General features: G+C 33.4%; 1 non-coding gene across 1 annotated transcript; it reads right to left on the bottom strand.

Annotated features, from left to right (window-relative positions):
- On the bottom strand, window positions 1–82 carry LOC149387411 (small nucleolar RNA U30). The gene has a single exon (XR_016301098.1). It is a non-coding gene; the product is annotated as a small nucleolar RNA U30 (small nucleolar RNA).
- Window positions 83–610: the final 528 nt, after the last annotated feature.

Raw genomic sequence — 610 nt, 5'->3', positions numbered from 1 at the left:
ACTCAGAAAAATGAATGAATGGTGAGATAGTTATCCTCAGACAAAATCGGATTAACGAGATTACAAACTCATCATCATCGTACCTTCTCTTGAACAAAATCACACAGAAAAACGAACGTACATAAACGCAGACAAAGAGAAAAGAATGGATCAACGATAACAAGATTGAATTAAAAACCGTGTAATAGCCTATACAAAGCTTGAAGCCGATCTCTAGGGTTCGCATTCTGTGATTGTGTTTTTATAGTGGTTCTTTCCAAGAGTGAAGGGCATTTACAGTGGCACGGTTTGGGCTCGAAGGCTTACCCCATCCACAACATGGGCCGAGTTTGTTTAACGAGATTAGACCCAAAACTAAGGAGAATAATAAATACCTAATTACATTTTTTTCTCGAAATACCTAATATTTTCTCGAATTCATATTTGTATACATTTTTTTGAGACAAAAATACGTAATATTACATTTTAGTTGCGCGGAGTTGCCTAAGCTGTTAATTTGCCGCTATTAACTCTTAAAAAAATTAAAATTTCATATGGTACTTTATACTTTTTTTGTAATAAAAAAAGGATTAAAAGGTTATTAAGTTAGTGTTTAATCGGCAAATGGTTA

This window comes from Urtica dioica, chromosome 8, assembly GCF_054948205.1.
Source record: "Urtica dioica subsp. dioica isolate 48M chromosome 8, U.dioica_male_clone48M_v1_H2, whole genome shotgun sequence".
Taxonomy (NCBI): Eukaryota; Viridiplantae; Streptophyta; class Magnoliopsida; order Rosales; family Urticaceae; genus Urtica; species Urtica dioica.
The sequence above is the reverse complement of the archived record's forward strand: the minus strand, read 5'-3'. Positions and strand labels throughout refer to the sequence as shown.